This window comes from Nomascus leucogenys, chromosome 3, assembly GCF_006542625.1.
Source record: "Nomascus leucogenys isolate Asia chromosome 3, Asia_NLE_v1, whole genome shotgun sequence".
NCBI lineage: Eukaryota > Metazoa > Chordata > Mammalia > Primates > Hylobatidae > Nomascus > Nomascus leucogenys.
In genome coordinates this window covers 28,498,793-28,520,574 of record NC_044383.1, presented here as the reverse complement: position 1 = coordinate 28,520,574, position 21,782 = coordinate 28,498,793, and the positions used below count along the sequence as shown (strand labels likewise).

General features: G+C 41.4%; 1 protein-coding gene across 1 annotated transcript in view; it reads left to right on the top strand.

Annotated features, from left to right (window-relative positions):
- The window catches only part of SORCS3 (sortilin related VPS10 domain containing receptor 3), a 620,618-nt gene that overhangs the window by 471,283 nt on the left and 127,553 nt on the right, over positions 1–21,782 (top strand). The window lies entirely within an intron of this gene.

Below are 21,782 nucleotides of genomic sequence, written 5' to 3'. Positions count from 1 at the left end.
GCTTACTCATCCCTATGTTAGACTTTCCATCAATATTTAAATATTTTTTAAATATCCACCATCCTGACATAACAAAACAAAGTAGGGTAAAACTTTCTTTGAAACTACACCCCTTTGTAAGTCTCCCATGTTTCATTCACAATCAAATTTCTTGAGCACTAGCTGTATTCATAATCTCATCTTCTCATTTCCCTGTCTCTGTAACTCACTTGAGACTGACTTCTGCCTCTGCCACTACATTGAAATTGCTTTTGCCAAGTTCATCAAAGGTATCTTTGAAGTATATCTAGACTATGCCTCTCAATAATTAACATAGTTGAACTGTCTAGAGCATTTGAACCTCTTGACTGCTCCTTCTTTCTTGAAGCACTCTCATTGCTTCCTTGATAAGGTACAGTTCAGGGTCCCCTCTCATCTCTCGATCTTTCCAATATCATCTTACTTTCCAACACAGGTGCCTCTTCCTCTGCCCACTCTTTAAAAATGCGTTTTTCCTCAGTGTTCTTTCTAGGTTCCTTTCCTTTGTTTACTTCCTACCCTCTCTGATATGGTTTGGCTGTGTCCCCAGCCAAATCTCATCTTGAATTATAGTTCTCATAATCCCCAATGTGTCATGGGAGGGACCCAGTGGGAGGTAATTGAATTATGGGGGCGGTTATCCCCATGCTGTTCTCGTAAAAGTGAGTGAGCTCTCACGAGATCTGATGGTTTTATAAGGGGCTTTTTTCCCCTTTGCTCAGCACTTCTTCCTGCCCCCACTGTGAAGAAGGTGCCTTTCTTCCCCTTCTCCTTCGGTCATGATTGTAAGTTTCCTGAGGCCTTCCCAGCCCTTCCAAAGTGGAATTGTGAGTCAATTAAACCTCTTTTCTTGATAAATTATCCAGTCATGGGCAGTTCTTTATAGCAGTGTGAGAACAGACTAATATAGTAAATTGGTACTACAGAGAGTGGGGTGCTGCTATAAAGATACCCCAAAATGTGGAAGCTATTTTGGAACTGGGTAACAGGCAGAGGTTGGAACAGTTTGGCGGGCTCAGAAGAAGACAAGAAGACGTGGGAAAGTTTTGAGCATCCTAGAGACTTGTTGAATGGCTTTGACCAAATTGCTGATAGTGATATGGACAATGAAGTCCAGCCTGAGGTGGTGTCAGATGAAGATGAGAAGCTTCTTGGGAACTGGAGTAAAGGTCACTCTTGTTATGCTTTAGCAAAGAGACTTGTGGCTTTTTGCCTTTGCCCTGGAGATCTGTGGAACTTTGAATTTGAGAGAGATGATTTAGGGTATCTGGTGGAAGGAACTTCTAAGAGGCAAAACGTTCAAGAGAAAGCAGATCATAAAAATTTGGAAAATATGCAGTCTGATGATGTGAGAGAAAAGAAAAATTCATTTTCTGGGGAGAAATTCAAGCCAGCTGCATAAATTTGCATAGGTAATGAGCCAAATGTAAATCATTAAGACAATGGGGAAAATGTCTCCAGGGCACATCAGAGGTCATCACAGAAGCCCCTCTCATCACAGTCTCGAGGCCTAGGAGGAAAAATTGTTTTTGTGGGCTGGGCCCAGGGCCCCCCTGCTGTGTGCAGCCTGGAAACTTTGTACTCCGCATCCCAGCCTCTCCAGCCATGGCTAAAAGGGACCAAAGTCAGCTCAGGCTGTTGCTTCAGAGGGTGCAAGTCTCAAGCCTTGGTGGCTTACATGAGATGTTGGCTCTGCAGGTGCGCAGAAGTCAAGAATTGAGGTTTGGGGATTTTCACTTAGATTTCAGAGGATGTAGGGAAATGCCTGGATGTCCAGGCAGAGTTTACTGCAGGAGTGAAGCCCTCATAGAGAACCTCTGCTAGGGCAGTGAGGAAGGGAAATGTGGGGTGTGAGCCTCCACATAGAGTCCCTACTGGGGCACTGCCTAGTGGAGCACTGAGAAGAGGGCCACCATCCTCCAGACCTCAGAATGATAGATCTACCAACAACTTGCACTGTGTGCCTGGAAAAGCTACAGACACTCAATGCCTGCCTATGAAAACAGTTGGAAGGGGGCCATACCCTGCAAAGCCACAGGGGCAGAGCTACCCAAGTCCATGGGAGCCCACCTCCTGCATCAACATGATCTGCATGTGAGACATGGAGTCAAACGAGATCATTTTGTAACTTTAAGGTTTAATGGCTGCCCTATTGGATTTCGGACTTGCATGGGGCCTGTGGTGCCTTTGTTTTGGCCAATTTCTCCCATTTGGAATGGGTGTATTTACCCAATGCCTGTACCCCCATTGTATCTAGGAAGTAACTAACTTGTTTTTGATTTTACAGGCTCATAGGCAGAAGGGACTTGCCTTCTCTCAGATGAGACTTTGGACTGGGACTTCTAGGTTAATTCTGGAATGAGCTAAGACTTTGAGGAACTTTTGGAAAGGTATCATTGTGTTTTGAAATGTGAGGACATGAGATTTGGGAGGGGCCAGGGGCAGAATGATGTGGTTTGACTGTGTCTTTATCCAAATCTCATCTTGAATTATAGTTTCCATAATCCCCATGTGTTATGGAGGAGACCTGGTGGGAGGTAATTGAATCATGGGGGCGGTTGCCCTCATACTGTTCTTGTGAGAGTGAGTTTTCACAAGATCTGATGGTTTTATAAGGGGCTTTTCCTCCTTTGCTCAGCACTTCTCCTTCCAGCCACCCTGTGAAGAAGGTGCTATTCCTCCCCTTCACCTTCTGCTGTGATTGTAAGTTTCCTGAGGCCTTTCCAGCCATGTAGAACTGTGAGTCAATTAAACCCCTTTTCTCCTTTCTTAAGAGGTTTAATTACCCAGTCTTTGGTATTTCCTCGTAGCAGCGTGAGGACAGACTAATACACTTTCTCTTTGAGTAAGTCCATCCCGTCCACTTTTACAGTGTCAGTTACTATCCAAATGCCAATGACCCCAATGTTCCCTGCTCCTCTCAGCATAATGGAGAGACTGGGAGGCTGTAGCAATGGGTCTTTCTTTATAGGATGCCCATCAATCCCTTAAGCATGGCAATATCCTTGCTCCATTCAGAACTCTACTGTGCATGCCCCTTATAAATTACTAAGACTTGTTTCTTCCCAAGAGATCTAATGAGGCCCCATGGAAGTTACAATACCTGTTGCTTGCTAGGTCAATTTGGCAAAGAATGTTTTCCTTTAATCTCACAGAATGGTTCTGTAATTTGCTACATAAGGTAACTATTTGCCTTTATAATCAAATATGAATGGGCCATGTCTAGCACAGGAGTATTAAATTGTTTTCATTTTGTGTATCACCCCTGAGTTATTGGTAGTAGCTCCATAGAAGGCTGTGTTATTGTGGTTTGGTAGAAAAGCTTCTATTGCTATTAGTGTTTCCATGGGCATGAGAAGTAAGGGTGGTGGTAAGCATGCTGTGCAGTTCATTTTGCAAGAAGGGTGGCACTCATGGTGTTTAATTATTCAGAAAGCTTATATGGTGGGAGACAGCCTGTGAGTTCTGGTCAGGAAGGCAGATGTGTTATCCAGGAGACTACAAGAGTTTCTATCATCAGCTCAAAGGAGTGAGATCAGCTATACACTCTCAATCACTTTCACTATTTGGAAATCAATATCCTACCTCCAAAGCAGTGGTTATTTAGAGTGTTCTTTCTACCTAACTTCACCACCAATTTTATTCACCAATCCACAAACAGAAAGAATTGTTATAGTGGAAAATGGACCTTGCAATTATTTCACATCAAATTTATGTCTGGCATGTGTGCATTTTATTTTATTTAATAAAACTTTAATCTTCACAGGATCTCAATATGACAGATATTATCTTTATTTTTCTATGGAGGAAACCAAGTTTCAGTGAAATTTAGGTAATCACCCATGGTTGTATAGCTCAGGAAATGGCAAGGTCAAGGATATGACCTCAGGGCTGTCTGGGTTTATAAAGGATGACACAAGAGGACAATGATTGATTTCTCATTTCATTTTTCTCTGCATTAGCACCTAATAATTGGTATTCCCAGATACTTTTCTAGGTGACTGTAAAAGTGAAATAGGCAGATGTTGCCCATATCTTGGTAGATGTTAGTGGCTGGAAAGACTTGCTCCATTCCCTATTCAGTGGCTCTTTCTCAGGATCTGTTTCAATTTTGTTTCATTTCAGAAACTTTCTGCATCATTAACCAAAGAAAGGCTTAATGGGATTCAGTACAATATAATCATGCCTGAGCCTCTGAGAGCTGTCCCTCAGATATACTTGGGGGATTTACTCAAACACCCATCCCTGGGGCTCCCCGTGGGGACTGGGTGGCAGCGTGGAGAATCATCGTGACATCTGCAGCTCTGCTCTTCTCCAGCCCTTTTCTTCTCCCCGTGTACCTCTTGCCATGCATTATGCATTCGGAGTGGGAGGAGGGGCTGCCTTTGGGTTCCATTCCAGGACTCAGAGGAGCTGTTGAGTCATGACCTCACTGAGTCTCCCCATTGTCCTTCCCTTCCACATGCCAGCAAGTCTTCCACACCCCCTCTGCTAAGCCCAGCTCCCTGGAGAATTCCTTTTTTGGGTCCTTCTCCTATTAAAGATAATTACACTGCTGTAAAAACAGCAGTGCTGATAATGAAGGCAGTTGGGCTGTTGACTGAAAAGTAGACTATTTAGTCCAGTTCTCTTCCCATTACCATTCTAACTAGAGTATATCTCTACGATTTCAGAGTTTCAGCTTTAAAAAATTTTAATCACTCTGCCTATAACTCTATGACCAGCTAATGGAGTAAATAATCATTTTGAATTTCTGCAAGCAGCATTTAATAATCTGAATCAGAATCCTTTAAGAATTCCGAAACCCCTCATGGTCAGCCAGAATAAGGACTTCTTGGAGTTTCAGAGCAGCAGAGTCAGATGTTAACCAATCAGCTTGATGTGATTGAGGATCTACTATGTACCCAGTACTGTGACTGGTTCTGTCTGTGACAGAGGTATTGATTGATTGATTGATTGATTGATTCATTCATTCATTCATCCATCCATTCATTTAATAATCTCGTATTGAGCACTTAATATGCTCCTGATACTGTTCTAAATGAAGGGCATGTGATAGTCACAGGACTGAGAAGGTGTCAGTCCTCATTTTGCATTGTCTTGATGAGGAGATAAAGCTGTTTGGCGAGACATTGTTCATAAACAATGCTCAAAAGCATTTAAGAAATTGCTAGACTCTCCAGGACAGTGCTTCCCAGCGTGAGGGAGATCTATAATTAAAGAAGATATCCTGGAGGAGGCAAGGATCATGGTAGTTCTCATAGCAGCTAATTTACTTCAGGGGATCAACCTGAGGACCAGTCAGTGCCCCAAGGGGAAGTGACTCTTGGAAGGAGACAGTGCAGTTGGATGGATGCGCAGGTGAAGGGAGTTGGCGTTCCTGGGTTTAAGTCTGGCCTTATCATTAACTCACTGGGTGATCTTGGGCCATCACCTTCCCTCCCTGAAGCTCAGTTTCCTTGTGGCAAAATGAAAAGATTACATTAAAGAAGGGCTTCCAAATCTTCTGTTGTTGTTCTTGGAGAACTGCCTTCCAGGCAAAATTGTTGAAGACATTCCAATATATAAAATAGATACAGTTAGAAGAGATATACATTAAAGAGGGTGAGGGGCTGTATGAGCTTCACCACCCACCCAGACTCTTCATCCCTTTGGGGACACCCCAAGGCATCTTTGCAGAACTTAGAACAGCACAGAAAGTTTCGAAAGCAGCGGACTGTATGACACCAGAAGTTCTCTTCTAACCCTAAAACTCCACAAGTTGTCTTGCTCTACAGGTCGCTCCATTTAGTCAGACATAGGAAAGGGATTGCTGTTCAGAGGTATTGCCTCAATTCATTTTTCCAGTGTCAGTATCAAACAAAAAAGATATTTGGGATGTAGTTAATTCCTCAAGCAAGTTGCTGAATCTTTCCTTCCTTTCTTCATTCCGTTTACATCTACTTGGGGTATAATATGGAGATAATGCAGTAAAAAAGAAATAAAAATCCAAAAAGTAAATAAGAAAGTTATGATCCCTGGAGATTATGCTATAGATAAGAAATAAATATGTAAATAAGAAAACCACAGTTCCTGCCATAACAGCGTTTATAGTCGAGAGAGGGAGAGATACTACATAAGCAAACCAATAAATAAGAATGGTAATTACCCACTATGATAAATCTATGAAGAAATAAACATAATTGTGAGAGACAATAATAGGAGGGAGGGCACTTCATTTATTCACTTATTCTGTCAGTCTCCCAACAAATGTTTCTGGAGTAACTGCTATCCACAAAGCAAGGGGCCTCATTTTGGAGATTTTGGAGATCAAGGTAAACACTAGTATTTTTCTCCTGGGAGCTTGCAATTTAGATGGATTTTCATCTTTTATAGTTACTAGGAAACAAAAATAAAATAATATAAAAACATAAAAGACAATTATGTGTGTGAGTATATAAAATATCCCTAGATTTTGCTTTTGAGACTGGGTCCTATTAAGCGATCTCATGACTGGCGGATCCATGCATACTCTTCCTTCCCCCTTTCTAAACTGGGAGTCAGAAGGTCTGGATAGAAATCAATCCCTGCAATTTATTTTTAACTTCTTCCTCCTTAGCCAGGATTGATTTTTGTCTTTGTGATCAACGGCACAGAGAATAGCTCCACAGCCCAAGCTGCTGTTCAAGCACTTGGTCTGGTCGTCTCCGTGTCTATTGAACAGAACATTATAAGTTGATTATGAAAGTAATACAATGAAGATGTTTAAAGGACAGGCCTGATTACCCCTACTTTCCTGGGGAGGAATGCTTACAAACAGGGGGCTGCTGTGAACAAGAACCTAGAACTGTCAGGAAGGCAGTGTGGCAGGGCATATGGCCTGCACCCAACAGTCAGAGCCTAGTGAAGCAGGGAAGAAGGAAAGGCACTGGAATTAGCTTCTTGTTTGCCAGCCTGACTCCCTTTCGCTCTTTTTAGCTTTTCTTTTTCTTCCTTCTACTATTTCATCTTTACTATACCAACTGCTATTAGATTTGGAACTGCAAGCAAACATCTGTTACAAAAAAGTACATTAAAAAGATCAGCTTTTCCCTCTCTGCATTTCTTGGACTTTAAAATTGTCTGATTCTTTAATCTCCATGCTTTCCTCCTTCTCTTCCCTTGTTTTCTTATAATCCAGCTTGTGTTTGATGGGAACATGAAATTAGCCACTTCCCACCTCTCCCTCTAGCCTTGTAACCTCTCGAGGCCAGGCAAGATTGCTTCCTGTTTCTTCTGAGAAAAATGTTCTCGGAAGAGACACACCTTGTAATAATGTGCAGGGGTAATTCCACGGAATGCAATTAGAACAGAAAGTCGGCTGTACCCAAGGCCTTCTGTCTGATTCTCTGGAATAAACGCTTTCAGTTTTACTGCCTGCCCAGGTAGCAGCTGTTTCCAGATTTCATCAGGAAGAAATGATCAAAGTGCTCTTAATATGATTGTATTCATTATTTCATTGTGCTACATAGTTTCTTCTTAGGTGTTCTTTGTGTAGGGGGTCAGGAAGCGGTGGAAGAGCTGGCTTCCTTACTTCCTCTGAGATATCTGCCACAAGTACTTGAGAAGTTGATTGAATGTAACTATCCTATACAAGAAACACTCTCATTCTCACTAGTTATTTTTAAAGATTTGTCATAAACCTTCTTCCCTGGTTTTTACCTCCTGGCTAATTTTCTTTATTATTGAATAACCTGTAATTCTTAGAGATTCAATTACATTAGTAGTAACAACTGACACGAATTAAGTGGTCAGCATGAGCTAGGCTTATGAATTAGTGAATTTAATTGTTATGACAGCTTATGTGGTAAGTACAACTCTTCTGTTTCACAGAAGAGGCACTGAAAGGTTAAGCCATTTTCCCAAGATGACACAGCCAGTAAACAATGGAGTGGAGATTTTGATGTAACCATTTTGGTGCCAGAGCCTTCTTTCTCTATCACTGCATGATTATCCTCCTTAAAGAAGAAAGAGTCAGAACAACCTACACTTTCTTATTTGCTGGAGGCAAGTTGGGTCAGGAACTGTGTAAGGGACAATGAGTAAGTACATAGAGCTTTAACACAAAGTAGCTTCTTAAAACATGCATGTTGCATCATTGAATATCCACACACACACACACACACACACACACATACACACACACGCACACACACACACAAAACTGGCAGCTTGGAATCTTAAGATATTGCTTGAAGAAGACCTTCGGCTTAGGAAACCAGGACCAAGGAAGTGAGTGGTTGTGGACCTCAAGCGATGTGACGTTTCTGAGTCCCTACTTTGTGTCAGCACATGTCGGACCTCACATCGTGAGTGTGGCTGTCTTTTTCAAGGTCCAGAAGCACTTAAATGATTGTCCCAAAGACACATCATAACCAATAGGTGAGGATGGGGGTTGGAATCCAAGTCTAGGCTTGGTTCCTGGGTTCCTTGTTAGTTTTCACAACGAAGGACAAAATAAATAACTTAAAAGATGCATAAACATAAAATTTCTGGTAACTCAGCTATAACTCTTGGACATTTTCTTCAAGCAAAACTTCATTCCTGCTATGAACTGCCTCTGCAAAGATAAACCAATAAATAAAATTATAATAATAAGAGTATTGAGCAGTGTCATATACTTTTTGTTAAATATGTCAAATAGAAATGGAGTGTTTATGTCATGTAACACACAGCAAACAAACAAAAGTCTACACACACTCACTATTTCTTTCCATTTCCCCAAAACTACCTCTGCTGGTACCAACAACTCACCTTGGCACTTCTACCCTGCAACCTCTCCAGTTTGACTGGTAATCTTTTCTTCCTTCAAGTTCCCTCCCTACCTTTTCTCTCTGTCTCTTCATTTGTTATGTAGAAGAATTCACTCAGGTCCTGGTTTCTCAAATCTTCCAAACTCAAATCCATCATCACATCCAGCAAATAAAATGTCCTTCAGTGTTGAGAACCTACTCTATTCTTAAGGCAGTGGGAGTATAAATCACACTTAATTATAGATTACATATAACACTGTGAGTATGTGCACACATATGTGCATGTGTGTATGAATGTCACACTGTGGAGGGTGATCTAAGAGAATCCTTATGCCTACAGTATCTGGAATCTGACAAACATGAGTTTAAATTTCAGTTCAGCCCTCTGCTAGCTGTGTGACTTTGCTGTCTTGTGTCTTAGTTGTCCATCTACAAAATGGAGATAGGATGAGGGTGGATTTTACTGTAATTGTAGAAGGAGCATGAGCACACATTGAGTAAACTGTTGTGCTTCTGAGGAAAGGATTTTTGTAGCATCTGATCTTCACTCTGCTGAATACCATGGCATTATTACTGGCCTTATATTGTCATTTGTACATCTTGTATGTTAAGTTTGCTTTCCCAAAGAGATGGTGAACTCCATGAGGTGACAGCTCCATGACCCATGGTACTTAATACAATCTGGTCACAAAAGTGCTGAACAAGTACTCGCTGATTGACAAATGTAAGACATAGTGGAATGGTGGCCAGTATCCATAATGAGATTTTTAAACATGATTAACGTTCAAGGAATGATCTAAATTTGGCCAGACCCCTAATTATTACATGGATTCAGCAGTGGGTGGGGAAGAACATCTTGTACTCTGCTTCCCTGTTTCCTGCAGGAAAGCAAGCTCTTTTATAGCCCCTGATTTTCCAAGGCATGGTGTCGTCAACCACACAAAGGAGTATTTGATGTAAAATTATTACCCATTTGTAAAAGTCCATGCAATTGTCTTTTCTTTGTATTTTACTTATTCTGACTCTGGAAACACAGATTTTAGAAGCCTAGCAAAGTGAAAAGAGCCTGTGCTTGCAAGTCAGAAGCTTTGAACTTGGCTTTAAGTCTTACCTTTTAGTACCAAGATGACCTAAAGCAGCCTGCCTAGGTCTCAGGCTCCTTAATTTTAAAATGAAGGTGTAATTAGACCTCACCAGCAGGATTGTGCTCGGATCAAATGAGATTCAGTACAATAATGAAAACTAATAGCACAGAGTACTCAACAAATATCAGTTGTTATGACCTGAGTACTAGGTACTAAGAGACTATTATAGGTGAGTAAGAACATTATCTACCCTCAAAGATATTACAGTACAGCAAGAGACCCCAAAAGGACCCGCTTCCTTCTAATTTGGAACAACAGCTGGTAACTGCAACAAGAAAGCCACAAACAAAGAGCCCTGGGAATCAGAGGAAGAAAAGATGAACTCCAACTGGGAAATTGGGGTTAGGGGAGCTTAATTAAGGAGAAAGCTTTTGACACAAGCCACTGTGAAATTCATTGGTGCTGAACTGATCTGGGTCAGGCTGAGTCCCTCAAATAACTTCTCCTATACTAGCTATTCTTCGGAAAGGCTCTGGTGTAGACACTTTAGGCTCATTCAGGGCTGCACCATGTAGTGGTCATTGTCAGGGTTTAGAGACACAAGTTCAAATCCAGGCTCTGCCACCTTGGAGCTGAATACCCGATGCATGTCAGTTAAATTATCAGTAAAGCAGGCTTCTTGGTATTTCCTTTATGGGGTCATTGTGTGCAAGAGCAGACAGTGCATATTACATGGTAAGCATAGAGCCTGGCCCTCCAACAATGTTGCTTGTGCTGGCAGAGGACAGGAGAGGCATGACACGGAGAGCATGATGGGGAAGCTCCAAGAAGTAGCAGCTGGCATTTCACAGATATTCGTGGCTCTCTTGGGGAGGCAGCAGTGTTTTCTGAGAAACAGCTTGACAGATGGCTTAACTCCGTCTACTGCTTTCCCGAAATTCACTCATGAGACATGCAAATCCCATGTTGGTGAAACTTTGCTGTTGTATCTAGCAGCTCACGTGTATCTCCAAGCCTTCCAGAAATCCCATGCCCCAAAGAAGCATCCCTAATTCTCTAGAAAATGAATGATTTTGTTTGCTTTGCCCTTTCAGGATATTTAAAGTATTTTGAACATATCAATAAAATTAATTATTCTCTAAGCAGCTATATGCACCTGCCATTCATCCCATGTGGCTGAAGATGTTTCTGTTCTATAGCTGTGCCCACCATTTTCTGCTTCTCCTTCTCACATTATGTATTGCCTCTAGCCCTTCCTTCTGTGCATAGGTGAAGCTACATCGGCAAATTTCAGTGCCCCATGCAATCATTAGGATGGGAATTTATAGATCAACAGCATAATTTGTCAGTGAATACACTTCTAAAACCTTGGGTTCCTGGGAACATACCTAATAGGTCTATTATAACAATCTAATCATTGTGTTTGTAGAGCATTTTCTGGTTACATGAAAGCATTTTATTACGTTGTTTACTCACAAGAATCCTGTGAGAGAAAGATAACTACAACTAGTTCCTTTTTTATCTGAAAATAACCCCCAAACTCCAAGATATGGGTTACAATGCCTAAAATTCCATGTCTAATAAATGATAGAGCTGAAAATAAAATCACAGATGTTATAATGTGAAGGAACAGGACCTTCCACCTTTTCCCTTCTCCTCTCTCATCATTTTGATTTTATTTTCTGAAGTACTGGGATACTATATAAAAGAAAGAGGCTAGTATCTAGTTTGAGTATATTTCATTTAAATAACTGACCTCATAATGTCCACCCATAAAAAGGAATTAGGCTATTTGATGTATCAAGTTGAATGAAAAACTTATACAAGTATTGGACAACCATATAAGGTAGAGCTCTTGCAATATCTTCTTTAACCTCCTCTCAGTTCCATTTTCTTTCTCCTTTCTTTCTTTCTTTCTTTCTTTCTTTCCTTCTTTCTTTCTTTCCTTCTTTCTTTCTTCTTTCTTTCTTTCTTTCTTTCTTTCTTTCTTTCTTTCTCTCTCTCTTTCTTTCTCTCTTTTCTTTCTTTCTTTTCTTTTTTTCTTTTCTTTTTTTCTTTTTTTTTAACAAAACCCTACCAATCCACAGTCCACAAGGAACAGAATCATTTTTGAGCACAGAGAGGGGGCAATGTTTTGATAGCAAGTTTGAAGATTTCTCTTTAGAGGTTTCATGGACAGTGCCTTCCTTTTCTTTCCCCCGAAGCTCTGGTGTTCTTATCTATAACACTGAAAGTATTAGTTCTTATTACGTTATTTGGGAGTCTTCAGATGCTCCTGAATTTTGGACACTAGGATGATAATGATAATTCAAGTTCGTATCTGTCCTTTTGTGTTTCTGCCCTTATTTTGCTTTTTTACCCACTCAAATACACACACAAAATAGGAAAGAGAAAGTGCAAAGAACTTGTATTTTGAAGGCTCAGGTGAGCATCTTGAGAACTTCTTCCCCTCCATCTAAATCATGAAAGCCAGGACACAAAGATAAGTCTCGAAGCCATTAATGGTCAAGTCTCTTGGAGATCTCTATCTGTGGTTTCCTCTAGGAATTAATCTTGGCTGAGGGCAAGGAGAATTTCTATCCTTTATCCCTGATCAACTGGGATCAGGTGGCACACATGGCTACCCCAGCACCTCTTGAAGCCTCCAGGTCGCATACATAAACTGCCACCATAGTCAGTCTCCAGAAGGCCTCTAAGATGTTAGACTGGTGCAGGCATTTTTGCCTCCAGTTCTGCTGGCTCAGATAATATGCATTGAGTACGTGCTATGTGCCAGCTGCAAGGCTAAAGCTCTTTCTATATTGCATTATATTTGATCCTCATGATAACTTGTCAGTTGATAGTACTAATATCTGTGTTTTCCACGAGAGACAATTAGGAAGGTTAAATTACTTGTACAAGTTCACCAAACCAGAAAGTGGTATGAGCGGGATTTAAACATAGGTCTGAGATCCCAACTAATGTGCTGTTACTTACTATGCAATTGAAAACTGATTGAGTCCAGACCCTTTATTGTATTTGAAGGAATAGTGTCAGAGGGTCAGGCATTGCTAATTCTTCTTCCAGTCTTGTGTGTGGTCTAGACCCAAACTCTTTGTCCCGTGCTTTCCTAGCCCACCACCATTTCTCTGCCATACTAGCATTAACAAAAGGCAGTGAAGGGTCCAAGAAGTTGCTCGGCAGGGCTGCTGAAAGTGGCAGTTGTGCTGTCAGTATTTATTGACCAGTGAGTGTGCTGACAACCTCAGCATGCATCTTCCTTTCAGCATCTCCCCTACACACACACACACACACCCAGAGCAATATTGGCTTCAGTGTCAACTATCTTATTATCTCATGCCTATTTCTGGTGAAACTATTTGGGGGCTATTATGTTAAAGGCACCAATAAAAGATTTTATGTGCAGATCTGTTTCAAAGGAGGCTCAGCCATAGTGTGATGTTGGGTAATAGACCCACTCTTTCTAGGCAGATAAAACTGCATCAATATTGCAGAGCCTCAAGGACATAAAATGAGCAAACACTGGTTAGACAAACACTAAATTCAAAGTCAAACAGTCTAACAGAGGGGATGACATGCTGATAGGATGTCGTGTTGTTCCAAATGCTGTACCACACTTTTGATTCTGATTCATAGTGTGGTCCCTAGGAAAGCAGTGTTGGAAAATCAGCTGAAGATGGCAGAAGCAACTAATTCATCCACGTATAAGACTCTAGGGCTAGACTGACATATATAGCAACTTCCTGATGAAACTTGTGGCTGTTTATAGACTCCTATGGTCCAATATTTGGAAGCCTGTTTTGTTTTATTTTGTTCTTAAGATAAATATGATCTTTGAAGGAATTATGTAAGTGGAGAGAGAAAAGCCCCAAAAAGTCAAGTTTTATTATAAATAATATGAACTGAATTAATGAGCAAAGGAATTAGAAAAGTCAATTGTGCATCATAACATCTTGGCTGTTCCTTTTGTTTCTTTAAAGAGGAGGAAACACTGCAGAGGCAGTGTGAGAAGTAACTGAGGTGTACCCTTAGAGGCGGTCATTTCTCTTGGCTTAGACAGATTATTCACATAATATTCGATGCAGCACAATCCTCTAACTGGAAAAGCTTCCACATGTCATTTCTTATTAATACAACAGCTCTTGTGTAAGCCCAATTATGGTTCTTGTTCACAAATTCCCATAGCAATACTAAGCACTTCTGTGCAACAATGTAGCATTGATTTCTCAGAACTTGGAAATTGATAGGAACCCTCACATAGAAAGATCTGCCTTGGCCGTGGGTGCATTAGTCTGTTCTTGCATTGTTATAAATACCTGAGACTGGGGAATTTATAAAGAAAAGAGGTTTAATTCGTTCATGGTTTTGCAGGCTGTATGGGAAGCATGATGCTGTCATCTGCTCAGCTTCTAGGGAGACCTCAGGAAACTTACAATTATGGCGGAAGGTAAAGGAGGAGCAGACACATAATATGGCCAGAGGAGAAGCAAGAGAAGAGAGGGGAGGTGCTACATACTTTTAAACAACCAGATATCACGAGAACTCACTATCACATGGACAGTACCAAGGGAAATGTTGCTAAACCATTCATGAGACATCTGCCCCCATGATCTAATCACCTCCCACCAGGCCCCACCTCCAACATTGGGGATTATACTTCAATCTGATATCTGGGTGTGGACACACATCCAAACTATATCAGTGAACATATTTTGTGGGAATTGGAAATTAAGTGACATGGGACCCATTCCCCTCCACATAGAGGTTTGGAAATTTCACATAGCCTGAGGGACCAGCAAAACCTTTAGAAGTCAGATAAACTTGGGTTCAAATTCCAGCTCCACCATTTACTTGTTGTGTGTCTTTGAGCATGTTATATAATTTTCCTACACCTGTTCCCCCACCTGTACATAAAATGGAAGGCTAGTGTGTAAACAGGAATGGTTGGCATATAATAAATGCTCAAAAATATTATTAATATCTTTACCATGTATGGTACTGGTAATGCTATTAACAATAATGATAGTAATAATAATTATTGTTGTGGATATTAAATAATATCATGAAAGTAAAGCACCCAATATAGAATAGATATGCAAAAATATTTGCTTCTGACTCTCTTCTAAGATTACCTATGTCTTCTTATAAATTCTAGAAACAGTTAAGTTTTCTCCTGTGACAGAAATAAGCTCAACTTCTAAATCCCCAAAGGGAGCTAGGAAATGATTCAAGGCCCTTTGGTTCTAATTTCTGGGGACAGATTTCTGTCTTTCCTCCAGGGCAAGCCATCATCCAGAAACAAGGATAAATGAACAAATAAAGGATCTGTCAGGTTAGGCTTGGTCACAGCAAGAGCGGGAACAAGTCAGAAGAGATAGATGTGTTTAATGGCCAATGCATTTGTCCAAAGGAATCATTTTCACTGGCCAGGAGCCCAATTAAACCTGTAAAATGGAAATCCAGAAAATCAGATTAACGAGCCAGTCATTAGTAAGGAAAAGACCCAGCTAATTCTGTGTTTAGCATGACGGATGGGCACAGAGCAAATAATTGGATGACATTCATCAAATATAAAATAAAAGGTGTCACCGAAAGGAAAAGTGGTAATAATCTTTGGGATTTACAATGCCTGCAAATTTGCTTGTAAGGAAGAGAAAAGTTCATCAAAACAGATTAATAGTCACTAAACTTTATTTCTTTCTTGTGTGCCAGAGAGCCACAGGATCACAGAGAAGCAGCAAATGCATGCATCAGCCTGCTTTTACCCTAACATTGTGAAGCAGCAAATGCATCATCCTGCTTTTGTGAGGACTCTGCCCCTGAAGGGGTGTGCGATCTTTTGAAAATAAATTCTTGCTTTTGTGAGGACTCTGCCCCTGAAGGGGTGTGCAATGTATTTGAAAATAAATTCCTTTGACCATCCAGGAACCAGGCAGGAGTTGAGAGTTCTTCACTACATCTGTGTTTTAGTCAGTATCCAATGGAGGAAACCAAACTCAAAGTCTTTCTGCTTAAGCAGATTAATTCCAACAATCTGTTATTCAGTAAGTGAATAAATACCGACCCCCTGCTGTGTACCTGCCTCTATGAGGTGTGCTCACTCCTGGTTAAGGGTTCAGGTGCAGACTAGAGTTGGAGAGCCCAGGTTTATAAGGGTTCAGATGTAGGCAAGGGTTAGAAAGCGCAGGTTTATATTCTGGCTGTAACAATGAAAGGCTATATGATGTTGGGCAAATTAGTTGCTCTCTCTCAGCTTCAGTTTTCTGACCTGTATGAAATATTCTTTGCATGATAGTTATTATTACTCTTGGTTTTATTACCTTACTTCTGCTCTCCTAAGAAGATATTATTTTAAAACTATAGCACCAGACTAGATGCAGTGGCTCATATCTGTAATTCCAGCACTTTGGGAGGCTGAGGCAGGAGGCTGTTTGAGCCCGGTAGTGGCTTTGGTCACTTTGAGACCAGCCTGGGCAATAGAGAGAGACCCAGTCTCTACAAAACATAAAAAAATAAAATTAGTCAGGTATGGTGGTTTGTGCCTGTAGTCCCAGCTACTTGGGAGGCTGAGGTGGGAGGATTGCTTGAGCTGGGGAGGTCAAGGCTTCAGTAAACCATGATTGTACCACTGCACTCCAGCCTGGGTGACAGAGTGAGACCCTGTCTCACAAAATAAAATTTAAAAATACAGACCCAGTGTCAAAACAGATTTTCCGGGAATGCAAGGAAACAAAACCATATACATGCATGTCAATTACAGAGATTTTTTTTAAACTTTTTCACAAAAGGTGTTGGAATCAAGATAATCTTTTGTGTTATTGCAGTGAAATAAGAAAGATGGACAGAGGATTCTTCTTAGTCACAGAAGGAGGAGCACAGGCTTAGAGCCAAACTTTCTGACGTTCAGATCTGTCTTATATTGGACAAGTCACTCAAAACCTCTGTAGGGTTGTTATGAGGATTAAATTAGGTAATTTTCATAAAGGCTATGTGCAGTTCTGGAGTGTGGTAAATGTGCTCAATTAATGACTGTCTTATTATTTTTATTATTATGTATCCACTGGTCATCTGCCAGAAGAACAGCTCTCTCAGTTCCTTTCTGCTTATAAACAATGGAGATTTATTTTTCACAGTTCTAAAGGCTGGAAAGCCCAAGATTAAGGCACCAGCATGTTAGGTATCTAGTGAAGGCCCGGTGTCTGCTTCCAAGATAATGCCTTGAATACTGAGTCCTTACATGGCAGAAGGGTAGAAGGGACAAAAAGGAAAAAAAAAAAAGAAGCCTTGCTAGTTTTCTCTAGCCCTTTTATAAGGCACTTTTCCTTTCCTGAGGAAGAAGCCCTCATGGCCTAATCACCTCTTGGATGGCCCCAACTCTTAATACTGTTGCATTGGGGATTAAGTTTCTACAGGAATTTAGGAGAGGACAGAAACAAGCAGCACATAGCATTCCACCCATGGCCCCACAAATTTATGTCCTTCTCACATACAAAATACATTCATTTCATCCCAATAGCTTCAAATGTGTTAATTTGTTCCAGCATCAGCTTTAAAATCTAGGTCCAAAGTCTCATCTGCGTATCATCTTAATAAGATGCAGGTGAGACTCAAGGTGATTCATCCTGAGGCAGATTCCCCTCCAGCTGCGAGGCTGTGAAATCAAACAAGTTATGTGCCTCTGAAATACAATGGTGGGACAGGTATGGGACAGTCATTCCAATTTCAAAAGCAAGCAAAAGGAAGGAAGGAAGGAATGAGTAACAAGTCTCAGTGAAGTCCAAAACCCAACAGGGTAAACAACCTTAAATCTTGAGGCTTAAGAATAATTTTCTTTCACCCCACGTCCCACCTTCCAGACCGTGGGGTGAGGATTGGGTCTCCAAGGCTCTAGGAGACCCTGCACCCATGGTTTTGGGTAGGTATAGCACATGTAGTAGCTGTGACAGATTAGAGTCCATGCCTGCAGCTCTCCCAGTCTGGTGTTGCACCTACAGGTCTGGGGTCTGGTGAGGGCTTCCCCTCCACAGCGGCTCCCACTAAGCATTGCCCTAGTGAGGACTCTTTACAGTGGCCCTGCCCTGATGGCTCCACTGGGCATCACTCTAGTGAAGACTCTGCTATGACCCTACCCTTATGTTGGTCCTTTGCCTGGGCTCCCAGGCTCTCTTGGGCATCCTTTGAAATGTAAGTGGAGGTAGCCCTGCTTCCACAGCTGTGGTACTCTGTGTGCCTGCAAAGTTACCACTGTGCGGATGCTGCCAAAGTTTATTGCTTGTGTCTTCTGGAGCAGCAACTTGAGCTGAACTTGGGTTTGCTTGAGCCACAGCTGCTCAAGGAGAGCTGCACCAGAATGTGGTGATCAGAGACTTGAGGTGGTACTGGACAGACAGCCCCAACCTCCCATGGGAGCCTGGGTCCTCCCTTCAAATTGTTCTCCCCTCGAGGCCCTGACACTCTAGGCATGTGATGAGCATGGCAGCCTCGAAGATCTCTGGTATGCCTTCTGGGCCATTCTTTCATTGCTCTGATGAATAGCATCTGGCTGCCTTCTATCTGTACTAATTTTATCAATGGTCCCTTGGCCACATCCTTGGTGTTCTCTCTCAAACTTGCCTTTTTAAACTTTACATGGCCAGGCTGAGAATTTTCCAAATCTTTAAGTTCTGTTTCCCTTTCAGTTGTAAGCTCTGTCTTTAATTCATGTCTCTCTTCTTGCGTTTTACTATAAATGGTCAAAAAAAGCCAGGCAGCGCTCTCCACATTTGCTTCGATAGTTCTTCCAGATATCCTTGTACATCGCTTACAATTTCTGCCTTCTACAAATCTTTAGACACAGGCACAATTAAGCCAAGTTTTTTGCCACTTTATAGCAAGGATGACCTTTTCTCTAGTTTCCAATACCTTACTCCTCATTTCCATCTAAGACCTCAACAGCATTACCTTTACCATCTATATTTCTACAAGTATTCTGTTCATGACCAGGTAAGTAATTTCTAAGGATACTTAAGTTCTTTCTACAGCTCCCCGCTTCTTCTGAAGAAGGGTCCTCACCAGAATTGCCCTTAATGCTCTGTTTAATGTAATATAGGATTTTTTCTAGTATTCACTTCAAAACTGTTCATACGCCTATTCATTACCTGGTTCCGAAACCACTGTTATATTTTTAGGTTTTTGTTATAGCAATGCCAATACCAATTCAGTACCAATTTCTGTCTCAGACCATTTCTGCTACTATAACAAAATTATTTAGACTACATAGTTTATTTGTCACATCTGTAGAGGCTGGGAAGTCCATGACAAAGACACCTGCAGGTTTGATGTCTGATGAGGGCTTGGTCTTTGTTTCTAAGATGGTGCCTTGAACACTGTGTCCTCACATGACAGAAGTGATGAAAGGGAAAAAAGAGGGTTAGCTAATTTTCTCTAGCCCTCTTATAAAGCACTAATCCCTTCATGATGGCATCGTCCTCATGTCCCAGTCATGTCCTCAAGGCCCCACCTCTTAATACTGTTGCATTGAGGAGTAATTTTCAACGTTCATTTTGGAAGGGACACAAACATTCAAACCACAGAACCAGCATTGTCTAGGAATGAAGTAGGTCACAACCTTGTAATAAGCTATAGAAGAATAATTATAGGAATGTGTGTGCCATGAGAGTGAATGTTGAAAGTGCTATAGAAATGAAAAGAACAAAGTTCAGTAATTGAGAGATAGGAGAAATTAGAATGAATTGGTAGCATTCAAAAACCCTTCCATGAACTCATAGGATTTACACTGAGGTTTAATGCATCAGTTGGATTTTGGCAAGTACAGAGAAGGACACAGTCAGGGCAAAGGAAGCTTGGTATCTCTGGGAGATACTACGGTATCAGAGGTACTTGGAGACCCCAGGGCTCTGTGGCCTTCATATAGCCCCTTTATGTTTTGGACCATTTGACAATGCATTTAAACATTTAAAGTATAATTTCTGTCTTCATTATTTACTCAAGCACAAACTTTCCTGGGTTGTGTGTGAGCTTGTAAGAGAGTCTGTGCTTGTGTAGGGCTATAATAGACATGGGAGAATGAGTTCTTAAGGCTGTGGGGCTGATCATGCTGTCAAAGGGACCACTCTATTCTCTTTTGGCCATTGGTGACTTGGAAACCCCAATGCTCCCAGCCTTGCCCTGGACTTCTGATAAGAGGTAGAGTGTCCTATCATTTTGTTCCCTGTTGAGGCAGCTGGATCTTCCAAGGAGAAGCCCCTTTTAATTGATGATCTCTGGCCAGCATTCAGGAATGGGACTTGCCTTCTTGGATGCTGGTCTGCTTTCCCAAGAACATGTTTGGTGAGGTTCAGGGTGACCTGTAGAGAGATGGTTATTAAGCATATGATAGGTGACCAGATGATATATTTTTGGAGTATAAAAGCTTTGTCATCAGGTATAAGGACTCCTTTGGGGGTGACGAAAATGTTTTAGAACTAAATAGAGAGTCTGGCTGGATCATACACTGTGAATGTACTAACAGAAACCGAATTGTATACTTTAAAATTATTAGAGTATGTGAATTTCACATCAAATTAAAAAAGAAACCCACCTTTCTCATCATTGTAAACACAGAATTCAGGAACATATCTACATCTGAGAGGCAGGGGGTCAGGGCAGGTGAGGAGCACAGAGTCTATGCAAATTGTTAAAAGTCTAGTTCTGAGGTGTTCAAAGTGTGGTTCCCAGACCAGCAGCATTGGCATCACCTGGAAATTTATTAGAAAATTCTTGATCCCCAACTCAGATCTATTGAATCAGAGACTCTGCAGATGGGCCTCAGTAGTCTGAGTTTTCACAAGCTTTCCAGGTGATTCTGATGCATGCTGAAGTTTAAAAACTATTGACCTAGTTTCTGGGTTAGCAGGTATGTTTACATGTGTTGGTTTTCTAATTAAATGTAAAACCAAATTAAACAAATATATACAATCACGTGAGAACTAATGGTGACTGTGTGTTCAGATCTAAGGATGATATTTTATGCACTTGAGACTTATTTGGAAAAGGAAAAAGACTTCAGAGCAACCTATTGATCTTAATATAGTAACACCCACCTCTAAGCCAATACAGAACAATATAGATTCAGAACAGATGTTGTATCAAAATAAAAAAAGTTTTAAAGTGCTGAAATACAAGGCAAGAGTGATGGTAATTAGATGTAGATGTTTATCCCTGAACATCAGGGTGAAAACCAGTCCCTCTTCTTGGTTCACAGCATAAGCCTTTGCACCAAGTTTTTCCAAGTCTCTGCCTTCATGCTGACTCTGACATATGCTCTACCTGGCAGCATGTGGTGCCTGCTTTGTGGGCTTCCGATCTGTGCAGAGCAAGGGGTAGCGTGGGAGATGTCATCTCCCTCCCTGAGTGAGGAGAGATGGGTGGCTTCAGTAGAGATGTTACAGCTCTTCTGCTCCCAGTAGGGCCTGTGGATGGCTGTCAGGTTTGGATCAGACTGGGAGGACTGGCCTGTCTCCAGCCTGTGCTTGGACCTTAGTGAGAATGAAGCATGTGCCTCGAGTAATTGCCTCCTCAGCGCAGCAGCCTGGTTGCTATTGTTGTCCTGCTATTTTCTCTGAACAAGCCATGTTATCTTCTCCTGTGAATATTAATTTCCCCTGAGTTAGGATAATTGGGCCGAGAGCAGCCATCTGCAGAGCTGTGCCACGTTGGCAGGGCTTTTCAGCAGGCCCCGGCCAGAGGACCATTTCTTGGCGTGGTTTCCACTTTCCTCCCACTAAGAATCTATCCTTTCACAAGTGAGGTTACAGGGCTTGTCCCTGAGCCTTCTAGCCAGAGATAACAGAGTTGAGACTCAAACCCAGGATTTCTGAATTTCAAATTTGGAGTTCTTCCTCTAACTTTTGATGTTTTTAAGTATCTT